The 24,783-nt window shown below is 45.9% G+C and overlaps 1 protein-coding gene and 1 long non-coding RNA gene across 2 annotated transcripts in view; both read left to right on the top strand.

Moving 5' to 3' along the window:
• The window catches only part of MEIOB (meiosis specific with OB-fold), a 1,713,677-nt gene that overhangs the window by 1,361,450 nt on the left and 327,444 nt on the right, over positions 1–24,783 (top strand). The window lies entirely within an intron of this gene.
• LOC138569368 (uncharacterized) lies at positions 19,110–19,778 on the top strand. The gene is made up of 3 exons (XR_011303220.1): positions 19,110–19,266; positions 19,461–19,520; positions 19,700–19,778. It is a non-coding gene; the product is annotated as an uncharacterized lncRNA (long non-coding RNA).

Raw genomic sequence — 24,783 nt, 5'->3', positions numbered from 1 at the left:
AACCCCATACACGTGTTTCAGCCTTGTTGGGCATCATCAGTGAGGTGAAACTGTTGCCTCTCTAAGAACAGTGAGCAAGGGGTCCACGTCTGGATTGCCCTGTTAACTTAGGGTGAAACCCAAAGTTAATGTATGCAAACAAAGGGGGGTCTGGGAATCTCTCTACCAGCACGAACACAGCCCAATGACCTGTTCTTGGGTGAATAACCCCTGGGAGAGACTCTACATATACTCTGCATATGTGGTTTACTATTTTTGAAACCTTTCTTCAGAAAGGCACATTAGTGACTTGATGGCACAGTTTCCTATACAATAAAAACAAGGAAACAGATCGGCAACACAACAGAAAAGCAAGCATTGGCAAAGCCAATGGCTCTGGCTTTTGTTTTACGAGAGAGAACGCGCAAGTGTTTGTGTGTGTCTGTGTGCGTGCTTGCATACACTAGCAGAGATTTGATGCTGTCATGACTCTGGTCAACAGAAGATTTAAGATCATATTATAGTTCACAAAAAGGTTCATTTGGGTCACAGACAGATCAGTGTTTGAGTACTACAGGTTCTGAACGGTGCAACCTTATTTTTTTCAATTCTTTTGCTTCTAGTTGAAGGTGGTTTCCTTGGTGGAAAGCTGTTGCTCACTATTTTTGATAATATTGGGTCCCTCACTTGTTTTTTGTTTTCAATTAAATCGATTTTGGCTGTTGGCTGGTGTTGTCAGGATCCACCATGGTCGCCTTGAACTTTAGTGAAAGGTACCCCACCTGATACCCTTTGATGTCCCAGCTGGTTGGTCTAGGAACATGTGCTGCTGTCTGGACTCAGGGAAATAGCCACTTCTAATTGTGTACACTCTCCCATAGATTCCTCATCTTAAATATTCATTCTTTAGCGGAAGCTGCCATCGGAAACCTTTCACAGGAGGGGCTGTAGTGTAGTGCATTATGGTCTGGCCTCGACTATCCAGCTCCATGGCGCTGAAAGTGACGCAGTCAGCATTACATACAGAGCACACAAAATCAGTTCCTTTTTTCCTTATGCTCAGCATGCTTGTCGAAATGTTTCTCCCTGAGACAATTTTTACTGTGCATCATACCCAGCATGAAGGCCTCGGTTTCCAATCACTACAGGGACTTAATTTTCAAAATGTCAGTTCCCCAACTTCCCTTACTGTCATAAAGCGTGGGCGGCGCAAGGCAATGGCGGGCATGGTGGGGGCAGTCTCATACAGCAGATGTCATCTCTGCACTTACTGCAGGTGTATTGGGTGTGGCAGGATGACATCTGCAAAAAGAAGGCATAAGGGGACAACAAGAAGCGGACTACACGCCCCAGCAGCCTTTGCCCCTGGGATAGTACAGCCCCAGCAGCCTGGGAGCGTTTTAATGGAATTATCGGGCCCACAGGGCCTGCAAACTCACGTGCCAACGCCCAAGCCGATGCCTACGCCAGCGCGCATGTGTGGAGGGACAATCGCGCATGCGTGAGCCTCAGATCCCCATTCGCACTCGTCAATCCTCCCGAGCGGACGCACAGCTGAGAAGCTCCAACACCTAAGCCACTCGCGGGGCCTGCCCTCGTCTGAAGTGAAACCTTCGGCCCCACGAAAGCAAAAGATAAGTGCTTGCATGTTTTATGGGAATCAGTAAAACTCCCAACGCATGATACCAGCCTGGGAGGGGGCCCGCGGTTCCCGCTGTGACAAAAGAGAGCATCTGGGAAACCACACGCTATCAGGGGGGACCACACATGGGGAATAACAAAAGCCAAGACCGAAGAACCTTGAATACGAAATACATGCAGCCCGGCATCCGCTAAGTCAACAAGCATGCTCCTGGCCCGTAACGAACTAAAGCCAATGTTCTAAACTAACCGCGCTAGCTGACTAAAGAGCGCACTCTAATTGTTTTACATTTTGGCAGGCATAACGCCGGCCCGGCCCCCAGTGATTGCGGGACATTGAACTACGGAGACGCACAACACGCGCACAGGAAGCCAGAGCTAAGTGCTTCTTTATTTCTTAATGTTTGATGCATACGTTGTAGCAGAGCAAATGTATTGTTCCTTTGTAGTGTACTATGTTTTAGACACCACTGGTGCAGGGGGTGTTAACCATCTCATGTGCAGAGTATATTTAGGAAGAGGGTTGGGTTGGAGTTCCAACCTCGCAATTCAATCACTGCTAGAGGTACAACTCACTGCTGGTGTATACTGAGTGCCTCACCTCAGCAGCAGAAGTGGTGCAGGCACGTGTGTAGTGTGAGAAGTGTAAGTGAATGAGTGTAGGGTGGTGCTGAAGTAAGCATCACAACACCACAACAGAACAGCAGCAAGGCTCACTGGACAAGAGCTGAGGAGCATACCTTTCCTTCTTCCCCTTCCCTACCCACCACCTCTCCCTAACCCTCTACCTGGTTTTCCTACCTCCCCCTACCTATCCAATCCGTGGACCCTAACCATCTTTTCCCTGTGGGGGTCGCAGTGGCCTGTGTTCTACAATTCAGGCGCCAAGACCGCCAAAGTGGAGGCAGGAGTTTGTGCTGCTTCTGCGCTGGAAGGTTGGCTGTGACACTTAACCCCTCATAACATCTGTCTTTGGTTCCTGCCCTCCGGACTTGATGTGGCATATTGTGGTTCCAACCAGGCATTGACTATGAAGGCCCTGAGAAAATGGGCAGTGTAATTGTCTCTTGGTCAGCTCCCATCTAAATCGCCCCGGGTTTCCCCATCAAACAGTAGATTTTCTGAAGAGTAAGCAGCACCAAAAGTTCTCATTTGAAAATAGAGTCCCATCATTCCTGATCATCTCTTCCTATTGAAAGAAATGGGAAGGCTATTGGAGGCAGTAGAGAGTTGGAAAATTCATCTGGCTCATCTGATCGCTAGATAACATTCCCCAATTGTTCATCATCCTCAGAACATTGGAAATTATTTAAGAAGCAAATGATGGACAACTTTTCAAAAGTGTCGGCACCTACAGCGATAGTCTTGGTGCCACTAGCAGTATAACTGCCTGCCACACCTTCAAACGCAGGTAGAGGCACCTCTGAATCCGGCAGCCTCATGCTTCAGAGCACAGCCATTGAGTCTGTTAAAGCATAGGACCTTCAGAAGGCAATATCTCCCAGGATTCATAAAGGTGTTGATGCATTTACTCCTGCTCCTAAAGAACAGTTCTTCCACACAATGCAAGATATCCTTGATGAGGAAGGGGATATTGTTGCATATGACCTGGAGCCCATGCAGGAGACATGCAGATTTTTTTCTCAAGGGATGTATATATAGCCGTATTGGTAGCTGATTTATGGAATGCCAGGGTCTGGACACATCTACAGATCTGGAATCATCTTATGGCCACGCCCAAAGCAGCCGTTCGGAGAATAATGGAAACGTTGGTAGTGTTGCTGGGCCTCTGTATCACACAGCCAAGTGGCATATTACGAGCAAACAAATATTTTGGACAAAGGGCCACCAAGCGCAATGTTATCCTTTAATCCTGTCATGGCAGTTCCAGTGCTGAGCATTTAGCAGCATCACTGCTCCACATTGGTGGTAGACAAAGAGAGGAAAAAGAAATGTAAGCCTGTCCCATCAGATCCCATCTTCCTGTGCAAGCACCCTGCCCAGTCTGCTTGGTGGTACAGGGTTCCAACACAGGGTTAAAATCTTCCAGTTTGCCCAAGCTCCCACCAGATAATGGGAATATAAGGTTGGCCTTACTTATGAAAAAGAAATCTTCGCCCGGAAGTGGGGCTTTGAAAGTTATAAATACGTCTTGCTCTCTGGCAAAATACAGCTGCTGTAATGTCTGAGGCGGAGGAGCATCTCTCCAAAGAGGTGATCCGAGAGCAGATGGAAAGGAGGAGGCTTGTCGGCTCTATAATCAGGGATGCATAACGCAGATTGCGTAGTCACGTTGATAGGCATGGCATTGGTCGGCAGGAAGCATTCTTTGCGGAGGACTTCAGGGTTTTTACCTGATATCCAAGCCAAATTGCTTGGCGTGCCCTCCGATGGCAAAACCTGTTCAGACCGAAGACAAATTAGTCACGTGAGAAGTTCAAAACTTCAAAGGCAGCTGCAATGTCTTTGCACAGTGCAACAAACTTCAACATGCTCTTCTCCTATCATCTTTTTCCAGAAGTCATGGTTTTCACCCCTTTACAAATAATGCTCATGAAGGGTGTGGACACGTGTCAGATGCCATAAATGTTTGCAGACAGAATTTTTGTCCCGGCAAAGGTAGAAGAGCTCAGAAAAACCAAGCAACTTTGCCCACATTCCCTTCCAGCTGAGCTGCAAAGCCTCTTGGAGGTTTTTCTCCAAAGTTTGACACTGTTGGAGGGAGCAGGGATAACCCTTCACTGCGAATGGCATTTCACTACTACTGACACATGGGCGCTTCAAGTGGCGTCACTGGTTTATTGTCGCCCCTTTTTTATATTGGCCTCCAGACCTACCCCCATCTTGGCAGTCATCTCTCCCAGATGCCTTTCTACTAGAAGAGGTAAAGCTTCCCTTTGGACAAGGCACGCATAGAGCTAGTTCCGAACTCCAAGAAGGGAAAATGTCTAATTCCTACTATTTTCTATTGTTGAAAAAGGGCGTCTGGCTTCGGCCTAGCATGGACTTGAGGTGCTTGAACAAGTACCTCAGGAAAGGCAGATTCAGAATTGTGAATCTAATACAGCTCCTTCAGGCACTAGAGCTTCAGGACTGGTTGGTGTCACCGAACCTGCAGGATCCTATTTTCCATTTGCCTATCCATCCAAAGCACATGAAATGCTTGGTGTTGTTGGTACAAGGTACCCATTACCAGTTTCGGGTTGTCCACTTTGGCCTAACCTCCTACCCAAGGGTTTTCAGCAAGCTGATGTTGGTTGTGAGGGCTCACCTCAGGAGGTAGAGGGTTTGTCTTTCCCTACCTGGACGACTGGCTTATATGAGCTTGCTCACCATGCCAGGTGTTGCTCCACCTACACCACACTTGTCATATGTTGCACAGTCTGGGCTTTTTCCTGAATTTTAAAAAGTCGCAGTTTTCACACTCTCAACTGCTCCAGTTCATCAGAACGTTCCTGGATACTTTTATAATTATATTATAATTGGTTATTTATAACGCGCTTAATAGCCAGAGGTTTCTAAGCACGGACCCGGGGATCGAACCTGTGTTCTACGTTGACTTGCTTCCAAGGCGAGCATGTTGCCCCTGAGCTATCATCCCGATACTTGCTCTTGAAAGGCTTTTCCACCAAGCACAGAGCCATCAACGTCTCTCAGGGGTAGCCAGTCTTTTTACCGAACAAGAATCACAGAAATGTGTTTGACTGCACTTTATTTTTTTATTTGTGGTTCGGTTTACAAACAAAACCTTACACAGAATATAACAGGAAGGAAACGCATTCAAAGAGAAAAAGAAAACAAATGACATAACATATACTCATTAGAGTTACATCACAAACAAACTCTTTCAGTAGATTAAATCATAAAATAGATCATCACATGTCTAAAACCGTAATTTCTTGATACTTCATTTCAGTTTAATTTAGAAATCCAACAAGCAAGTTAATAAGAGATAAGTTGTTAACCCACATAAGTCATGACCACAATAGATCTTTTGAAGATTCCGAGGTAAAGCTATACAGTTCTTTCTCAAAACACTTTATTCTACTTGAACTCAGAGTAACAGTCTAGAATCCAGTGTCTTAGATTCTCCACCACGGAATTAGCTTTACAAAAGCGGCACGTCGCCGCTAACCCAGCCCTGTGTGGATCACTGGTGTACCAGTTCCTTATGCGTTCGTAGGTATGAATTTGATTCAACCGAAATCTTATATATACCGTGCAGGACTTCGGGCAGGGAAAGCATTTTAAGTAAGGTTGAAGCTGACCTAACCTGTGGGGGACCTTTGCATATTCTCGGTATGTAGTGACTCTCCAATCGTCCCTAAATAGCTTGGCCTGAACTGCATCAGGATTACCGTTGAGCTCCAGCACATTCCAGCCTTTTTTGTCCAGTAATGTGTCCATATTGTCCCGAACCCCTTTCAGACTGGACAGAACCTTGTGACATGATCAGATTCAGGGTCCATGTACAGTGAGTTACTTGGAGGGCACAAAAACTTAAAATAGGACAACAACTATCTCCTTTCAAATCTAGCCTGTAACAATTTTAAGGTTTATTCATGCCTGATAATACCATTCGGCACTGCCAGGGAAAGTCCCATCACCTTTTTCCAGATGGTCCCCTGTATTACATTCAGGCAGGCGCCAAGGTCTACGGAAGCCAAATCTAGCCCCTATCGCAATACCGGCTCTATCTTGGCCAGATACAATTTAAGAATTGGCAAGATAGAAAACCTACATAGTTTGGAAAAAATACACTTCATATAAGATAATAGAGGAGCCAGCTTCTCCTTTAGTGCGCCTATCCACATTTCAGTGGAACCTGTGTTGGATAAGTTGTAGCTCAGGTATCGCATGGATGACACCCTTTCAACAGTTTCCACCCCCACACATCATTGCATCACCTTAGGGTTCTTAAATCTTGAGAAGATCACCACCTTAGATTTAGCGCCACTGATGGCCAGATTGTTCAATGAGGTGTAGGCCTCAAAGATGTTAGTTTGCTTTGAAGGCCCTGCGGTTTCCGATCAGAAATAATGTCATCCGCAAAGGCCAGCCGGTATAATCTCAGGTGTCCAAACCTTACCGCAATCAGATCCTGTCTCTCCCACAAATGATCAATGTCACACAAATTCAAATTAAACAAGGTCTGTGCCAGGATGCACCCCTGTCTTAAGCCCAGAGAAACATGAATGGGTTTAGCGACAGCCCCCTCTTTGTGAAGGCAAATCCTTAGAGTGGAATTGAAATGCAATGGTGTCATTAGGTAAACTAACTTGTGGGGCATTTTGAGTTTAAGCAGTTTGTCCCAAAGCTGCTGGCGCGCCACACAGTGAAAGGCCGACGATCGATCCAAGGAGGTCATATAGATGGTGCCCCCCTGAGATGCCTTGTCTGAAAGCAACAGATGTTTAGTTAATGTAGCATTGAGGGGAGTACCGACCTGCTGCCTGAAACCTACCTGAAAGCGAGAAAAAATATTATCCTTTGCTAGATAGGTGTTCAGGTCTCTAAGCAGCAAGGAGGAAAACACCTTACCTTACACATTACCTTACCATTCACCTTCCATGCCGCCGGGAGCAAGAACTCCCAGCGCCTCGGTGCTCTGCAGGAGCAGCACCCCTCGACCCTCACAGGATCTGAGGTAAGCTTGGGACTCATGATCAGCTGTCCCTAAGGCCCTCCGTGCCCCGCTGTAATCAGCACTTGCATTTCCTGTGCGGGTTGCACATACCGCATTCTATTTGTTTTAGTCACCTGCACACTCTTATACAGAGCTAGTGCTCTCTTGCTCATTTACTGCAAGAATCCACCATTGGAGCACACAAGGTGCTTTCACATCCAAAGATGGCTGCCGCCCTTGAATCGACGTGTCCTCACCACCCCTGCCTGGCCCCTCCAGGATTCTAGCCGCATTGTGATTGGTTGATACCCTCCCTGTAATAAGCAACACGATTCGCCGGCAGGCGAAAGCCGGCATCCGGAAGGAAGGCGAGGAAAGAAGGCTAAAGCTCTGACTGAGCTGACCGAGCGCAACCGGCGCTTGGCGATGTCCCCATGACCATTTCCCTGCAGGCTGCCCTGATCTCCATCTTCTCTTCCTGCCTATCTAAACCAGCGGTGCCTGGCAACTTTCCAGTGCAAAGGTAACCTACTACCCTGCACTCAGCCTCAAGGTACATTACTACCCTGGTGATCTCAGCGCATTGTCGGTCATTCAGACTTCAGTACTTTGTCTCATTGCCACGGTTGTTTCTGACTCATTCTAGCCCACTATCTGCCCTCCGCATAGTTTTAAGGACTTCATTATCTGTCGGGCATTGTACAGCATTACCCGCTCCGCATTGTCCTCATCATTTAGCCCACATGGGCCTTGCAGCTACAATTGCATTTAGCATCTGTGTGTTTTGCATTGACTAGCCTAGATGTGCCCTGCGCCTACAATTGCACTTAGCCTCTGTGTTTGCATTGACTAGCCTAGATGTTCCCTGCGCCTACACTTGAATTCAGACACGGTGTGTTCTGCTTCGTGTTAGCTTTATCTAGTTTAGTTGTGCCCTGCAGCTTCTATTGACTTTAGCCTTTCTACACGTTGCACTGTGTGTGTGCTCCGCCACATGCCTTCGCCTAACCACCCCTCCGAATCCTAGGACTGACTGCAATCCTAGCTAGCGACCACTACACTTGCCTGGTACCTCACCATTATCTCAACACTGGTAACATGTTACCACACCCCTCCTCCCAAAGGCTATTGCTCTCCTTACTGAGAGTACCCTTCTTACTGTGGGCATCCACCTGTGCGTTCCACTTACCATCAGCCAGTTCAACTACACCTAGCACTCTGTGGACTGGGACCATGGCCCCTACCTACAGACATTCGGACACGTACCTGAGCACTGAGCCTCAACATCCCAACATTTACCTCAATGACCCTGCCTTATGGCTTCACCACTTCACTAAAAAAAACCACACCTTACCTACCTTGCTCTACCCTCCCAAGAAACAAAAGATTAGGTACTAGATTTATGGGCATGAAGGGACACCCCATGTACTCCAGCGCATACCTGAAAACCTTGACGCCCAGCCCGTCCCCCCAGACCACCATCTCACCTACTCCTCAGTGCCCCCAGACAACCCTTGCCACTCCAAGCAAAGCCGGACGGATTAAGGCCGCTTTGGTCAATGCAAGGTCCCTAGCAGCTCAAGCACTGGACATTGCAGATCCCTTCAAGTCTCAGGAGCTTGATCTCATTGCCATCTCCTAGACCTGGTTGCACCCTGCCTCGGGCCCGGCACTCTCTTTGGCCATTCTCCCGGAATACTCCATTTCCAGGTGTGACCGCACCTCTAGAGGCGGCGGTATCGCATTCATCCACAAAAACTCACTAGGACTTAGAACCCTACCGGGCACTAATCTGGAATCTGCTGAGTTACTCTCTGTCAAACTTCCATTATCGGCCATCCAAACGGCCACCATTCATCTAATTTACAGACCACCTGCCCCCCCCACATCGTTTGTGGATGACATCTCCTCCTTAGTACTTGACAAAGAGAAAACTAATTTGCAAACCATCATCCTTGGAGACCTCAATCTAGGCTACCAAGACCCTAATGACCCTGCGGCCCTAGACCTTGCCAACACCCTAACGGATTTAGGTTTCTCACACCATATAGAAGAACCTACACACATCAAAGGGCGGTCCTTAGATTGGCTAAGCAACACCAACTGCAACATCAACCTGCTTTCGAACATCCCTTGCGCCTGGTCTGACCGCCATATAATCACCTTCAACATTGAAGCAACTCTTCTACCTACGCCTCCCGTCGCTCCAGCCATCCCTACCAGAAATAAAAAGAACATGACCCCTGATAAGTTACTCCCCCTCATCCTTCCCATCCTCAAAAACGCCACTGACTCTTGCTCGGACCCTACTATCTTAGCCGACACCTATAACCAGACAGTGCTCCTAGCCATAAACTCCATCGCCCTGCTCAAACTTAGGAGACCCAAACAACATGCGCACCTCAACTCATGGTTTACACCACAGCTCAGAGTGCTACGTAAAGAGAAACGCAGCGCAGAGTCACGCTGGAAAAGTCACCCCTCTGACGCCCACAAGGGCAGTCTCTTCTTAGCTACTCTTAATTACAAAGAAGCTATATGCCAGGCTAAAAAAGACTCCTACAATAACTGCATCTTGTCAGCACAATCTAACACTAAGGAATTATTCAAAATTCTCAAGGAACTTGAGACGCCTGCAGCCCCCCCTGACTCCTGCGCTAAAGACAGCAACTGGTGTACCAGTATGCAGACAGCACTCCTGGGCAAAATTGCTACCCTCCAAACCAAAATTAGTGACAAACAAAAGTCCCTACAGTTAGACCAACCTCAGACCGTTCCCACATCTAGTACCCGCCAAGCCAACCCGACTTATAAACCTTTTTCCTTCTCCCCTCTCACTACTCTTGAAGTAGAAAGGATTATAAATAACCTCAAGCCTTCCAAATGCCAAGGTGACCCTTGTCCGGCGCCTATCATCAAGAAAGCCTCTCATGACCTAGCCCCTTTTATCACAGCCTTCATAAACGCCTCCTTCAAAACGGGCATAGTCCCTGACGACCTCAAGGACGCCTGGGTGATCCCACTACTTAAAAAACCATCCCTTGACCCCCCCCCAACATACCGACTAACTTTAGACCGACCACTACAGTCCCGTTCCTGCTCAAGATCCTTGATCGTTCAGCATACCTGCAGATCCAAGACTACCTTGAATCCAATCTCCTGGGGCTAAGACAATCAATCAGGCTTCCGTCGTAAACATGGCACCGAAACAGCTCTGAATGATCTGAAAACCCAGATAGAGACACTAAAGGATATGGGAAGTTAGCGCTACTCCTTCTCCTTGACCTCTCCGCGGCATTCAATTTGGTTAACCACCAAATACTTTGCCAACATGTCAAATCTGCGGCCCACTTCTCAGACTCCGCCAATGCATGGATCCACTCATTCCTAAGCAATAGGTCCATGCGGGTCTTCTCACCCACTGCATCGGCAGACCCTTCTCCCATCCATTGTGGTGTCCCTCAAGGCTCTTGTGTATCGTCCACGCTTTACAACGTGTTCACCAAACCCCTCTTCGATGTGCTTGATTATCTGGGTGTCTCCTACACTAACTATGCGGATGACACCGAGATACTCATTCCCATCACTGGTGATTACACTACCGACACCAAATCCTTGAATGATGTCTATCTGGTCATCCAGGCCTGGATGGCTCAACACGAACTATGCCTTGACGACAAGACAGAGCTCTTATTACTTGGATCAACTCAACGTCTTAATACATTAGACCAAGCCTACAAGTCTCATCATTGACGGCAACAACATCCAGGTCTCCAAAGACACTAAAACTCTTGGCGTCTACCTGGACTCTACCCTCTCTGAACAGACAAACAAATGCAGTAAGGTCGGCATCGACTTATACATGCAAACTTATCACCGCCTGCAGACCTTTTCTGAACCCTCATAACTGCATTACCCTTGCAAGAACACTCATCATGTCCAAAATCGATTACTGTAGTGCCCTCTACCTAGGGACTAGCCAGTCTAACCTCAATAAACTGCAAACCATCCAAAATAATGCCATTAGGGCAGCACTCCATATCCCCAGACAGTCTCATATTTCCAATGTCAGATCTGATCTACGTTGGCTCCCGGTAAAACAAAGAATTGCCCTGAAAACACTAGCCTTGACTCGTAAATGCTTGGACAACAAAGCCCCACCTTAACTCTCCGCTCGTCTTACACTCCACACCTCCTCACGACCTACTAGATCAGCTCAAACTCACAGCCTAATCCTGCCCAGATTCACACTCCAAAAAGCGGTTGGTGTGAGCTTCCCTGTCCTAGCTTCAAAACTATGGAACTCGCTGCCTACCTCCATCAGAACAGAGCCTTCGTTCCTAACTTTCAAGAATATTACCAAATCTTGGCTTTTCACGCAGAACTTATGAAGCTCCTCCACCTATGATTTGCTAATGACTTGTAATATATCTAATTTGTATATACTTTATAATGTACGTGTATCATAATTTGTGCATATTGTATATATTGTAACCTGTACCTAAGATTATGCGCCCGGTTGCCCAGGGGCCTGGTTGCGCTTTACAAATAAAATAAACTTCAAACTTACAGGTAGAGTCAATCGGAGCGATGGGCCAATAGTTGGCTGGATCATGAGGATCACCTTTCTTAAAGATGGGAATAACGATGGACTGCGTCCATGAATTCAGGACCTTATGAGTGGCATAGATGGAATCAAAATAAGGTTTAAGCCATCCAGCTCAGACAGTCTGATCATTTTTCAGCAAGAAAGGGGAAAGTCCGTCAGGACCCGGAGCCCTAGAGGGCTTACGTTTCTTAAAAGCCCATATTATGTCATCAATTGTCCAAGGGCATGGGTCAGAAGTGTAGCTATTTTCGCATTGAGGAAGGGAGCACTTGGCAGCCACTGGAGATTTAAATTTGCCCTCAGCAAAGGGAACCCAGGTGTTTTATAGAATGACATCAGGCACCAATGATGATATATGCCCCCCCCCTTTAGAGTTGATGGTCTTCCAAAATGGTCTGCTGTCAGCCTTTAAAAGCAACCGCAGCAAATGTTGGTTATCTCTAAGGTGGAGTTTGTATCTTAGGGCTTTCACAAGGTTCCTGTGCCGTTGACACTCCCGCCTCTTCAGACTGACAAATTCCTCTAAGGAGACTGCTGTCTCTGCGAATTCTGTGATTGCTCGCCTTTTACTCCTCTTTGAGTCTCTTATTCTTTGATTGAACAAGTGGGGATGGGATCCCTTAAGATGACTAGCTGTGTCCGAGGTGACCCTTGCTATACAATCCCTGATGCGCAAATCCAGTGGCCTTCAGCTCTAAGGGAGGTGTAGTGCCACCCCGCTCAGCTCAGGTGTCTCGACCACCGCTGTGTGCATTCAGGATTAGGTCATTCCTAAATGTATTGTACATTTGGGAATCCCAGAGACATGACCGCCCGTTGTTCAGTGGTGTAATCAACGCTAGGGCATCGCATGTGTCAGATCTGCATGTAATTTTGCTCATGTTGAAGTGAATGATGATATGATCACTTACCCCTGCATCCAGCACGTGCAGGTTAGTAGACCTTGCCTTGAGAGAAGCAGAAACAAAAAATTATCTAACCATGATTTAGATCTGCCTCTATGCCAATTGAAAAGATCTTCCTTGGTGGGAAGTTCTATCTCCAGTAGTTGCAAATCCCATGAAGACATAAATGTGCCCCAGCTCGAGCCCCACCTGGCATAGTTGCCCCCCCCCCCCTTCTGCTTAGCTAGAGGCGTTAATGTCATCCCGGTGGCACAATAGGCATTAAACCTCCCCTCCCCCACACACACAATCATAGCGTGTTGGTAACCCGCCGTTAGCCAAGAGTCAAAGGTCAGCGTTAACATGTGAAATGCAGAAATGGTTTGTTTTGCCAGGTTCCAATAAATATTTACAAGCAGTACATCCCCGATCCCGTCCACGAAGGAGGCATGCATTGCCCAGATTCCCTCACCCTCAAACCATAGTGAGGAGCAAATTAATAGGCTGGTGTTCATAGCAGTAGCCAGGCCCCTGCTAGGTCTTCCCCTAGCCCCACGCCTTCTTGCCATGTATTGAGTGTACAGGACATGCAGGTTGACCGCACTTAACCACATTTTCCCAAAAACGAAATAGATCGTACGTTTGGGTGAAATAATATTAGATGGGGGGAAGGTCTGGTAGGGCGGTGCAGAGGTGGTCTCCTGTTTTTGCAGGAAAAATGAAGTGCAGTGAATAAATGTTTGGTTAGAGATTGTTCGGCAAAAATACATAGAACCCTCTCAGATGGTCAACAAGTGCTAGTACAGTCAATTTCTCCCAGCCTAAGTCTTTCGCCGTCTTTTGGGACTCATGGTATCCTGCATTTTCCTGGTGCCAGAGTCTTGATCATGGATGTGATTGCAACAATGGCTTCTACGGTGTCAGTGTTCTCATTTTTTGGGCGGCCCGGACAGACTCCATTCGGATCTTGAATCATGTGGCATAGGATATCCTGTAGTGAACCCAACAAGACATGGTAGACACTTGAACTGCCATGGCCTGTGTTCACAGATACCTTCTTGATGTGCTTGAGTGCTCACCTGATGATCTCAGGCTTGGGTTTGGTCTTTAGCACATCAGCCAGCTACGCTGATCAGGCACTTGTAGCCTTTTTTTTGACGATCCAGGTGAACAGTGTCTTCATCCTGATAGACAGCACAGTGGCAATGCACTACCTCAACAAGAGGAGTGGTGTAAGGTCACTGCCATTGTGCAGGGATGCAGCTTCGGTTCTTGGCTTTGGAGAAAAGCATCTCTCTTCCATCAGCCAGGCTTGGATTGTCCTGAATTTGAGGCATGCTAAGAGTGGGCTTGTCTTTGTAATAAGTGCACACATTGCCAGCAGTGCTCATCACCGTGTATGAGTAGCATGCATGGCTCACTGGAGCTTCTCGCACCCATAAGTCCTCTTCCACCGTCCTCCATGAACAACACATTTGCTCAGAGGCCGAGGGGGCTGGGGCATGCGCCCGGCAGACTGCCTCATAACATATTAGCGGCTGTAAAATCAAGCTCATGTCACATCTTGCTGTAGGAAGCCTGCCTGAGCCAAGAAAACAAATAAGGCCGGGCCTGTGGTTGCTATACATTGTAACGTTTTTTCCCTGGGCTGCGTGTGTGGGAGACACCATGGCAAGCAGCAGCAGGTCAGTGGCTGGAGTAGTTTGCCCGCTCCCATGGCCTATTCTCTCTGCTAGCCGACACCCGTTCTGCTTGAGAAAGGAAAAAACTATCTTCCTTGTCTACAGGCCCAGCTGAGCCTTGAGCCATGCTAAGAAAAAAACAGGTATATAATACTGTACGTCTTATCTTGAAAAACAAAAAATGGTTTGTTATATTGTTTGTATTTGGGTTTGCAGTGCCAGCATTTCATGGATGCTGTGAGACTGGTAGTACATTAGCAGAGTTATATGTGGGTGGGTCGGGGGCCTCTCACCAAGGCTGTGTACTGTGCAGGCCTGTGTTGATGTGTACTGGGAGAGCTCTTTGTGGGTTTGATGTACTGGAATGGTATGAGTGCTGCGAGTTGGACAGATGTGTATTGGCAGAGATGTGCACATGTTTCAGGTTGCAGTAGTGGAATCAGTGCTTCTGGAGTGATTGGCATTGGTAGAGCAGTCTATGGGATCTAAAACCTGGAATATCACAAGTGCTGCAAGGATGAAATGAGGTACATTGGCAAAGCTGTGTGTTGCTTCCCCTACTGGAATGACATAGGTGCCAAAAGGTTGGGCTGATATGCCTTGATAGAGCAGTTTATGTGATGTAAATACTGAATTAGTGTGATTGGTACGAGACCAGGGTGATGCGCATTGGCAGAGCTATGTGTGGGTTCCCAGTGTTGGAACACATGGGTGCTGCCAGTTAGTTGATGTGCATTGGTAGAGCAGCTTCTGTAATGTAAATACTGGGCTAGTTTGGGTATTACAAGGTCGGAGTGTTGTGCAGTTCACCCAGTACCAGGATTGCAATTGTTCTATGTGCACTGGAAAAGCTGAGTGTGGGTTCCCAGTCTTGGGATCACATGGCTGTTTGGGTTGATGTGCACTGGCAGAGCTATGTGTGAGCTGCAAGCACTGACATAGCCCATACATGAGGACCTTTGGATAAGAATTGCCCAGTGGCAGACCGCAACTATGAGCTGCGGTAGCTGCCCCCTCACCTCGGTGGCAGGCAACAAAGCCCAATGTGTGATGTATTTGCACATGGACTGTGCTTCCTGCCTCTCAGCAGGGGCACGTTCCCCTGCTACGCAATTGTTTTTTTGTTTGTATGTGGAGCTCTTTGGGCTCTGCAACAAACTTAAAGGCATGGTCTAGTAAAAATGTTTATTGTCCCTACGGGTCGGCCATGTTTTTTTAAGCCGAAGTGGCTCGATTTTAGAAAGCTTTCCTATGGACCTTACCTGGGTTTTCGTCCATTAAACGCACGCGAAAACAAGCACCAGGGAGCCGCCATTTTCTGATAATCCTATCTTTTCCCCCATCGCCCTGGCTGACCTGTTTTTGCGGCACTAAATCAATTCCCCCGCCCCTGAGCCTGTCATCAGCAGACTCGTACCGCCCATTTCCCAACGCCAAAGCACGTTTCGTGTCAACATTCGCTGTGCTTCAGCTAATGACGTGTCGCCATGGAAATGGCAGGACGCCTCTTTCCTCAATAAGTATAAACAGACCGTTTCACAACACACAGCAGCAGATTTTCGATTCCATTCCTCTCTCTGTGTTACTTTGAGTATTCTGTGACTCGTTTCAGTGCTCTGGTCAGCTACCTTCGCCGCTTGTAGCCCATGTGAACAGATACCAGTACCACCGCTATAAATTATTTTAGTTTGTTTAACACACAATGGCTACAATAATGCCCTACATGTACGAGCCCGAGTATACCGAGAAGGAACTACTGGAAAGGGAAGCACGCGCAAACGATGGGGATTCGGACGGCAGTTGGCAGGACGAATCAACAGATGAAGAGCCTGGGCCTAGTCGAATGGACGGCGTCTCCACCTGGTGCACATGCAATCGGTGCGAGCTAATGCCGACCGAGGAGGAGAACTGCTGCTGCCGAGAAAACTCGGGATGCCTGGCCTACATTTCGGAAGGCGAGCCACGACCGCAATGCATCACCGAGCTGCCAGACTTCAGGGCAGCCTGCCTCACATGGGCCGTGTTGAGAATAATGATGGTGCTTATGCATGAACTTCGTGCAACTGTTCGTCCTCGTAATCCGAGTAACGAGTAAGTATACTCTGCTTGTCATGCCACTCCTATTTCATGTTCTTCTACTATATCCAAAATTACATCTACATATCATTGTAACGCATGTAAGTCGTTCAATAGTGTGCATTGTCTAGATAGCATTTGTCCGTGCAGAATACCATTAGTTACAAGAATTGTCATTGACAACAAACGTTTATTAAACTTATCTTGGTAATTTAAAAACAGTTTGTTTCATTCCTTTTCACAGGTGGTACAGGCTGGTGGCCTATCGTTCCTTCACATGGTGGCTCCACGGGAGGCTTGGGCACCGCGTTCGAAAAGTGATACCCGCCTGTGCCGTTCGTGCCATTAGAGAAACGTTCCCGAGTGACAGCGGTCAGTACAGGGGATTCTCTCTCGCTATGCTGCAACCTGAACTGTACAATGTTTAAAGTCTTGTATTTTTGTGTCATCAAAATAAGATACAAAATAAAACACCACATATATTTTAACAACGGTTGTTTCGATTTTTTAAATGAATCAAGTGTGTCTCCATTCAAGGATGGACGTCAGACATCTGTGATCCGAATGGGTGAAGGTCTGGTCGCTGTGAAGCAGGGTGGTCACTATCTATCTAAGCTAACATAACATATTCTCGATAATGCATGCACTAAATAACACTTGTTCAAATTCTTTCAGTGGGTTATGTCTCTATAAAAGTCACACATATGTCTATACTAACAATCACCATTGGATTATACAGGCCTTGGGTCTTGACCACTATAATACACCGGTTGAAGTGTGGGTCTGTGCTCACAAGAATCTCCGGTATGTGGCATTTGTTATTGATAAGCAACGATATACTATCATTGATTTAAAGACGATATACTATATATTGATATAAAGGCGGTTCGCGCCGGTGGATGCGCGCTGGCATGGGGGGCTGTCAGGGGCGCGAAAGGCCAAGGTGCCAAACTACATGTGCACTTCAAAAGGTGTCCCACGCCAAGGGGCCATCGGTCACATGGCCTCCTCAGACCCGTGTCTCCAGCCAGGCCTCCCCTTGAAGCAGGCCGCCCCCCTGCAATCCACATAAGTGTGTCTCCATTCAGCAGTCTTCCTTTGCCTTATCTGCACGCCCCAGGCCCATCCATCCCACCCCCCTGTATCAAAGGCGGTTCGCGCCGGTGGATGCGCGCTGGCATGGGGGGCTGTCAGGGGCGCGAAAGGCCAAGGTGCCAAACTACATGTGCACTTCAAAAGGTGTCCCACGCCAAGGGGCCATCAGTCATATGGCATCCTCAGACCCCGTGTCTCCAGCCAGGCCTCCCCTTGAAGCAGGCCGCCCCCCCTAAGACCACGACATACATACGTCATTCATTCACAAACGCACCCCTGTTTCTAATACTTTATAAACCACTTGATATGTCTCATGAGAACATCTTTGTGCTTTGCAAGTCAACTCCTGAACGTGTTACCTGGCAACCACTGAGCTCTACGCTAATCTGCTCGTCGTCGTGCTATCCGTGAACTTCTGTGACCGCTTAGAGCAAACCCATCAGTGTGCTACCTGTGGCCACCCACTTATTCTCCTGCAACATACTGCTCTGCTTGCTGAATCCAACTGTTTGTTGGTCAAGGTAAGGCCATGTATCCTAGTCATATTTCGCAGATTTTTAAATTTCTATCTATTTGCGAGTTGAGTACACAATAGTGCTAGGTTCATTGGTCTCATTGCTATTGACTTGAGTTTCCATTGCTATGCTATCAATAGATCTATTTATTTTCATCTGTGTCTGTTATCGAATTGCACCCTTCGGGGGTCCAGTCTATAATGTAAGCATGTTTCCTTCTCGTGCAATACAGAACATCCAAGGGATGAGTCACATGTTCAGTTTTTAGTCACATCATTTATACATTTCTGCAACTTATGCAAATACTAAGCCGCACATAATGAACTGGTATAGTTCCTGCGACCAAAACAAACCTTGCATTGATCATTGTATGATTCATTTACTTTTGTATCAAATCTTTATTCTTGAAGATTGTATAATAATGTCGATATTTACTTTTCAGATTTATCAACAATGCCTGCCTGTTCGATTAGCGGTTGCCCTTCGAAGACCCATGCTAAATCTGAAGGCACTACAATGCATGTATTCCCGAAAACTGTTGATCGAATGAGAGAATGGGTCAGACATTGCGGATATCCACTGGATGAGCTGGAAAGTAGAGTCCAACAAGTCTTACAGGACAAGAGGGGTGATTGATACCGCATCTGCAGCCGACACTTTTCCTTGGACATGTACACAACATCTTGGGTAACAAAGAAGAATAAACGGCGAACGACACGGAAATTGCTCAAACGCTATTCCCACTCTATTCGTCCACATTCCGCCACCGGTGAGTCAAGTGTCCGTATTTAGCTTTAGGCATTGCGGTAGTGTGTAGGTATCCGAATGGATTAATTGATATTGTAGGTGTTCTATCCCTTGTAATAATTTCGATATTGATATGAGTGTATAGTTTTTTGAATAATGACATTTACCAATATATTCTTTTTCGATTTCATAACCCATAAACGCAATGTATATATATGGGAACAGGGAACTGTGCTGTATTGAGCATTTTACAAGTATTCTGTCACCTTACATGGCTATTTTTAATATTGGCATTTCATTATCAATCATTAATTTACCTTTACAACTTCTTGACTATCCCTTGAATCTGAAGCAAGAACATTCTACATCCTTGACGTGGTCGCAGTTATCAACCACTTCTAGCGCGTATCAGGTAATCTTACTAGGCTAATCCGCTACAGACCTGTTTTATGCATGTCAAGTAATATTTTTATTTTATCGTGTAATCATTTTACCGAATGTTTGGTTAGTGCTTTCCAATTGATATACACCTTAGTTATCGTCCACTGGTGTTTGTTTTCAGTTATAATAAGTGTTATCCATACTAATGCAAGTACTGTCTATCAGGGAGATGCTGAAGCGTCCGCCACATCTACAACATTTCTAGATGTTCTTCAACAGCAGGAGGTATGGATACTGACCGCTCCATCGAGCGTCATCATCAGAGCTGGAATTCTTGTTGTTTGATTGTTCTACACAATGTTTCATTCGTGGTTAGCCATTGATATGTACCTGTGCTGTCGACCCCAGGTGTGTGTTATGTTTTCACTATTGTAATCCTCACTAATGCAAGTACTATGTTTCAGGCAGTTGATGGAGCGTCAACCCCTGCACTTGATGAAGAGCCTGACATTCAAGTAATTCCAGGGGAAGTGGAAGCGGGACCATGCGTATACGAATCGGCGCAACAGCTTTCGGAAGTGCGCACTATATTTGTAACATCCATAGATATTCTTCAGCAGCACGAGGTATGGATAATGACAGCTCCATCATGCATGATCATATAACGTGATTCCATTTGCTATACTTTCTTCCCTATTAACGCAAGTGCTGTGTTTCAGGGAGACGACGAAGCTTCCACTACAATCACAACATCCAATTTAGATGATGCAGATGTAAATAAATCGGAGAAATAAGTCGATGAAATGTGATCATATTTAGATTTTCCTTGATTCTTTTGGACAATGCATCATTTGCGGTTATCTCTTTATATGTACCTGTGCGTTCGACCGCAAGTGTGTGTTGTGTTTCCAATATTGAAAACCATACTAATCCAAGTTCTGTGTTTCAGGGAGACGATGGAGCTTCCACCACAATCACAACATCTCATTTAGATGATGCAGATGTAAAGGAATCGTTGAAATAAGTCGATGAAATGTGATCATATTTGGATTTCCCTTGATTCTTTTGGACAATGCATCATTTGTGGTTATCTCTTTATATGTACCTGTGCCGTCGACCCCAAGTGTGTGTTGTGTTTCCAATATTGAAAACCATACTAATGCAAGTACTGTGTTTCAGGGAGATGCGGATGCCTCCTCTCCAATACAACCATTCATGGCAGTCCATGCAGAGCCAGAGGTATGGATACTGACAGTTCCATCGAAATAGATCATCACTGGTCGAATACTTGTCGTTTGATTGTTGCACACAATGTTTAAATCGTGTTTGGCTATTGAGATGTACCTGTGTGTTCGCCCTCACGTGTGTTTTATGCTAACAATATTTTGATACATAGTAATGAAAGTACTATGTTTCAGGGAGACGATGGAGCCTCATTCCGTGCTGTCTATGGGGATACAGAAAATATAGTCGTTGCAGCGCAAGAGGAAGGGAGGACATGCGGAAACGTATCGGAGCTACAGCGTGCAGATGTTGAAGGTCGAGTCAAAAAAGTTGCAAAGAGAAAAAAAAAAGGTTAGTTACAAACAGTTCATAACTTTAAAAAAATGTTTGTGCTGAGGACTATTTTTGTTATTTTCCAGTCAATTCTACTACACTCCATCTTGTGTTTAAACTGAACATCCCTTTTCCAATCTCTCCGTGGGTGTCAGAACTATACACACACAGACAGTGAAGCGAATGAGAGATGTGGCTTGCCAGACCTTGTTGAGGCGAGGCATGTTCAGGCTCGAGATGCTCATGTCCAATGGCCAGAACATGAACTAACTGTGTTTGGAGACTAAAGCAAAGTTGCATTGGACCATAGCTACAGTGCGACCGCACCACCACAAGATGTTATTGAATGTATTGAAGATAGCTCTGAAGTAGTTGCAGATCAATTTACACAATCTACACCCACCAAAAATTTGCCACCAAAAAACCTGTCGACATTGTTGTGTTCTCCCATCAATGTTGAAGTAATAGATGTCGAAATGACAGAGAATGAACCAGCCGCAGCATCCATAGACGCATCAGAACTTGATATCAGCGATATTACTTTCCAATGTGTTGAAATCTCCACAACGTCACAGGCGGAAACAACGTTGACGCAGGATGACAGTCTAATGAAAGAGAGCAAATACATTGTATTCGACAGTTGTTTGATGGAAATTATAAGTATGCTGAAATGTGTGCATTCCATTAGAGGGAAAGTATGTGGGACGCCATTGATTAATGTGACTAGTCAAATAAAAGGCAGTAACGTCAAAATAAATGCCGCCTGTAGATTAAATCATAGGTTCTCATGGTCTGCACAACCGATGCTGGGGAAACTGCCAGCAGGCAATCTACTGTGTGCAGCTGCATCACTTTTTAGTGGCTCCAGTTTTGAAAGTTAGAGGCTTTCTTTCAGTTTGTGGGACTCCATTTCATTTCTAAAGCGCTGTACTACACATACCAACGTGATTATCTGTTTCCGGCCATTAGTGATGCTTGGAAAATTGAACAATTGTCTCTAGCAAGTACATTCAAGGCAAACGATTCAGGCTAGCCGGCGATGGACAGTGCGACAGCCCTGGATTTTCTGCCAAGTACTGCACCTACCACTTTCAGGACATGGATAGTAAGAAAATTGTGAGTTTGGTGGTCGTGCAGGTAACACAATGTACATCTTCAGTGGCCATGGAGAAACTAGGATTTATAAAATCAGTGGAATATCTACAATCAAGGGGAATGCACATCGACCTCATAGCCACGGATAGACACGTTTCAATTGCCAAGACAATGAGAGAGCAGTTCCCACATATTAAACATCAATTTCACGTATGGCATCTTGCTAAATCAATCAATCAAGAAAATCTCGGCTGTAGGGAAAAAAAAAGGTTTTGAAAGTATTTTGCAGTGGTCACATTCTATCACCAACCATCTTTGGTGGAGCTCAAAAACTTGTGAGGGGTCAGTGGAAATACTACTTGAAAAATGGCGGTCACTGATGCACCACTGTACCAACGTTCACCGCTGGACAGCAAATGAACATTTCCACCAATGTGAACATGGCCCTTTGACCCAGAGGAGGCACGGAAGAAGAAGTGGTTGATTCCATCTTCACCGACACACAAAGCCATTGAGAAGATTGTTTTCGACAAAACTCTATCAAGAGATTTGAGAGGACTGACAGAATTCTGTCACACAGGAGATTTGGAGGTGTTCCACAATATGTGCCTAAAGTACAGGCCAAAGCGCTTGCATTTTAGCTTTCGGGGCATGAAACATCGCACTCTACTGGCGGTCTTGGCCCATAACAGCAATGTCGGACGTGAACAATCTAGGACTAGGGGTAAAGTAAGGATGCCTCGCTACACTAAGGTGTTTTTAAAACGAAGTAAGCAATGGGTGATCAAACCAGTCTATGATGAAATGCAGTTCGACTTTGTGAAAGGCCTTATTGTTGCTGTGTTAGAGAAGCACAGATATGGAATTTTGGACGTTTCTGTGCAGAGCAGTGATCCATTGCCACCGAACATTGCGACTGTGCCATGCCCACCCGAAGCACAGCTGATTGTGAAGTACAAATCCCGGTTTAAATAATTGCAATACGATTGTCTTTTTGTAAATAAATGTTATTGTACAGTGTACCTGTAAACCTAACCCCTACCTTCACCATCATGGGTGGCGAACAAGCTGGGTGTCATCTTTGAATTCTCTCTATTCACCTCACATATGTGTATATATATATTTTTCTCATGTCTCATCTCATGTAAATGTAAATGCTGCGCACTGTTAACGGAGGGGAGGCTTGCGTATTGCAAATAATAAAACAAACAATAAATCTCACTTTTAACTCAACTCCTGTGGTACTTTATACTTTCCCTGACCTTCCGCAAAAAATTAAATGTCTCAATTTGGGCTGCAAAGCTCGCAGACAACGGGGACAACATTGGGGCACTTAGAACGCGCCAGCCAAGCGGGCCGTGGCATTTGGGAGAGAAGCCAGTTCGCATTTGCACATTGAGGCACACTACATAGACGGATTCTAAACTTCAAGTTCTCACAGATGCCTATACTACGTGATGTTGCAAATAAAGAATGCGAAGGACAGCGCCCAGATGAGGCCCACAAGTCGCACTGGAAGTATAAGGGTCTATTGTTTTTCGACCTTGAGACAGGGACCATGCCGAAAGAACTACATTTGAAGGGAGTGCGCAATAACGTAAGACGATAAGGCAGAAAATTCAGAAACTAGACCGAGTTTCATTTTAGTTCAGTATACGAAAAATCGTTATCAAGAGCACGGTCCGTTTTACAGACTGCATTACGAAGAGACACAATGGAAATTTCAAATATAATGTAAGTAAATCTTTACACGCTTTTATACCGGAATGAAGATTTAATGAATGGATGCATGAATAAATGAATGAATGAAGAGCTAGGAAAAGCAAGTAAAACGTGTTCGTAGTGGGCACATGGGCATGCAGGTCCACTGGTCTCACCGATCTCGGTCCTTGGCCCAGCCACTTTTCCCTGCACTGCCTACCTGCACTACGGGACTGTCTCTGTATCCTTCAGCCCCTTCTCCCGGCATTTGCCTTGCACTTGCCACCAGCTGGCCCTATTATTTAATTTGTATTCAACTAACCATTTACAGCCCTTCCCCATGCGCGATCAGAAAGAGACCTGGCCTAGTAGGATCGTTGTCTGTCTGCCCTTGTTCCCCACCTGCCTCGTCACGCCTAGAAACACTTGAGTATAGGCGCGTTACAAATGCCATATCATATATCATATCATTCCTCACGCATGGAGACTAACTGTCGTTTATCATTGTGTGTTGGCCTCGATTTATCTTGTTACTTTTCGCATTGATTTTAGAGACAAACATACTCCATTGAACTATCCTTGCAAGCAAATAGTTTCTGATCGGCCGTAATAAATAAAATGAGTAATATTAATGAAGTTCGGCTAGCGAGACTAATTATAATTTTTTTTTTCATAACGGGTATTTGATCCCATTCTGCCACTGCCATCTGTTTGAGACACCGGCGGATGGATTCTTCAGCAGACACCTGCAGCTTCATGTCAACAACTGGAGCACGATCACCATATTATGGGACGATCGCCAAGGGCCCACATGCCCTTACGCTGTACTAGTGGCTAGAAGCAACATATCAACCTTTAGGCTGGACTAGTGCCTAGTTGATGGAACAGCCTTGCGGTTCACCGTGCTTCCAAAGTGATTCTTTTTACGAAAATGAACACCCTGTGTACCATAAAGGAACAGCGCGTGACTCAAGATGAAACGGAACAGTTATTGCGGATACAGATAAAAGAAAATAAATGGCTTTCGGAGTTCATATGGCAATTGCTGAATATTCTCTAAACATTTAATGTCAAATAAATGTACTTTACCAAATGTACCGTGTTGCTGTTTCATTTTAAAGTACAGTTTCATATTCCGAATTGTGACGCGGTGTTGTGAGTTGATCTGTGTTGGTTTCCGGGTTCTGTGTGGAGT

The sequence above is a fragment of the Ambystoma mexicanum genome, chromosome 2q (genome assembly GCF_040938575.1).
Source record: "Ambystoma mexicanum isolate Mex_15411 chromosome 2q, UKY_AmexF1_1, whole genome shotgun sequence".
Taxonomy (NCBI): Eukaryota; Metazoa; Chordata; class Amphibia; order Caudata; family Ambystomatidae; genus Ambystoma; species Ambystoma mexicanum.
The sequence above is the reverse complement of the archived record's forward strand: the minus strand, read 5'-3'. Positions and strand labels throughout refer to the sequence as shown.